Here is a 2911-nt window from a genome sequence, read left to right as displayed (position 1 = left end):
TTATCATTTTGTAATCTTCGCTTTAGCTCTTTGAAATGTGGGAGTCATTAGATTGAAAATCCCACTATTGAACGCGAAGACTGTTGAATCAGAGCTTTCATCGGTTGTCGTGAAGGTCGTTAAATTGTAACATTTCTCGATCCACATGAAAAATTTTCAATTGTAGCCTTTCTTTGTTAACGTGAAAGTCGTCTGATAGTAACTTTCATTGTTGAGTTATTGATGTGGAAGTCGTCAGGTTGTAACTTTAATCATTGGTGTTTGATGATGATCAGCTATCTACAGTAATTTTTAGATAGCCTACAAAATCCCCTCCAAAGTTTTTAAAAGTTTACGGTTGACTGGAATAAATTTTTAGAATACTTTGGTTCCCTAAATTGATCTGAGATTTGTTGAATGACTGTTTACTATGTCTGTTTTGGAAACATCATGAACTTGGTTGCAGAAGTTTAGCTGAATAAAACCCACATGAGGGTATGTATGCTGCAACTCTACTTGAAATCTTGCTTGGAATCTTCCTTGGAATCTTCCTTGGAATCAGGAGCAGCAGTATTCTCAACAGCTGCAATAGAGGCAATAGCAACAGCAAACTTGCTTAGATCCTTGAGATACTCATTCACCCTTTCAGCTTGTGGGAAAGTGTATCCAGTGTCAACAGCACTAGCGAGGATGTTCTTGTAGGCTTTGATGAACACGTGAGGCACAGCTACAAAAATTGGGTAAGAGAGAGCGAGGGGTAGTGAAGTAACCATAGAAACACCAGCTGTAAACTTATCAACGAGGTCATCCTCAGTGAGGTTGAGCACCTCTGGGCCGAATATAGATCTACTGTCATAGACAGAGAGCGCCACAAACCCATATGAGAAGGGCTTTATCCCAAGTTTGGTCAAGAGGGCAACCTAAGAGGAACCCACTTTGTCTCCTTCTTTGATAAATTTAACAGGGGTAATGATTTCAACAGTATCCTTGTTAATCTTAGTGGGAATATTAAGCATTTGGAAAGAAGAGATCTGAGATGGATCCAACTCAGTGTTATCAGCGACAGCGATTAGAATCTGTCTGTACTCATCCAAAAGGCTGCATAGCTTCTTGTCATAGTCCAATTTCTCTTCGGCTTTGTTCACCTTGATGGCCATTGAAAGCTTCTCTGTACAATAACCCTAATGGCAGTGGCAGCTCAACGAGAGGGTTAACCTGACATTTGAAAGTTGAAATACACAATTGGTCCTTTATGTTTAGAAGTTGAAACGCAAGGTTAAACCATGTGTTTAAAAACTAAAACGAAGAAGTGACACCTGAGTTTAAAAGCTAAAACGTAGAGGTGAGCTTGCGTTCTAGGAGTCCAACCGACTCAATGGGAATGCGAAAATCGCGTCTAGGCAGGATTTTTGCCTAAAATCCCACTCCGATTTGACAGCTCTAGCTATCTATAAATAGACCGTTAAAGGTCAAATCAAAAGTCATTCGACTTTCTTGTCTTTTGCGCAAGCTTCTTCAACGAAAACATTTCGTTTAATCTCCAACCAGCACTATTCATCTTTCCCGATGAACTTGTTCATCTTCCCCAATGAGATTGAAATGGCTCTAAGGAAGAAGACCGTTTCGAAATCCAAGATAGCCGCTACTATGGCTCAGGGTACATCGTTGGCTTCGGCCACTGACGGCCCCACGGCACAGGCGGATGCGCCGCCACCACAAATTCCCTTTATAGGTGATAAGTGTTGAACTTTGGGACTGTAAAACTTGTTTCGAAAAGTTCTAAGCTTTGAACAATGAGCAAAACTCGTTTTGTTATTATAACGCAGAGGTGGACCTCTGTGTTTGGAATTTCAAACGTGGGACCCAACCTCTGTGTTTGATTTTTGAAACGTAGGGTTGGACCTTTGCGTTTGATTTTTGAAATATAGGGTTCGACCTCTGCATTTGGTTTTTTGAAACGTAGGGTTCGACCTCTGTGTTTGCGTTTTACAAAGCAGAGTTTGACCTCTGTGTTTTGAACTAAGTCTTTTTAGACATACTTTAGCTCTGCGCGAACTAATTATTTCTTCTATTTGTAGTGCACTATACCGATGAGCCTCTTTCCTTCCGTCACTATTTTGAACATGAAGGTGGCGTAGATCAGAACATGATATTTAATCTACACCGAGAACTTCCCATCTTTCGCGATGCTGACAAGGATCACGCTGAAGCGGCGACCCAAGCCTCCTTAGGAACTCTCCGTGTTCTGGTCACAAATGCTAGATTTGAAACTCTGGACCACACAATGTTCACCAAGCCGGCGTTCCTATTTGGGGACTCTGTTGACTTTGAAGCGGATCTCCCCTATGATGGAAATTACAAGTGGCTAAGGAAAGGTAGGGACCGACATCTTTTCTTACTAAATATAGAGAGGATGTATCTGATATCCTACTTTTAGTACGCCTTTATCCCTAGACACATGGACTGGGACCTCGTCAAAGAACAAGACGTGGTTGTCATTGGAGCTTTGACCTTCTATAGTGTTCGCTCAGTGGGCTATAACTGGCAGGTGATAGCCTTGGGACCAGGCTTATTTGCTAAGAAATACCCTATCGGTGAGGTAGCTAGCCCAGCGACCACTTTTGTTAGAAGGTTTATGGCGACGAAAGATGGATTTTCCACCCCATGAGTTCCAGATGGGTACATTCTCCTATTACGGGGTGGTGGACTTGAATGATAAAATTTATTTTAGAAGAGTTGGAGGCACCTCTTGCCCAGTCTAGCCTGAGGATTCCCATGATGGCCACAGATATGGTATCGTCCAGAGCCACTATAAATTCATTTCCATATTAGAGCGGTACAACCTGGAAACCTGCACCTTCTTCACTCCAATGGGGGGAATTGGGTTTCTCTATGCACAAGATGTATGACATCTCCGATCTTCCTTTTGGGG

The 2911-nt window shown here is 42.1% G+C and overlaps 1 pseudogene; it reads right to left on the bottom strand.

Annotated features, from left to right (window-relative positions):
- On the bottom strand, positions 492-1136 carry LOC109846296 (annotated as a pseudogene).

The sequence above is a fragment of the Asparagus officinalis genome, chromosome 6 (assembly GCF_001876935.1).
Source record: "Asparagus officinalis chromosome 6, Aspof.V1, whole genome shotgun sequence".
NCBI lineage: Eukaryota > Viridiplantae > Streptophyta > Magnoliopsida > Asparagales > Asparagaceae > Asparagus > Asparagus officinalis.
Note: the sequence above shows the minus strand (reverse complement) of the source record. Positions and strands in the feature narration are given on the sequence as shown.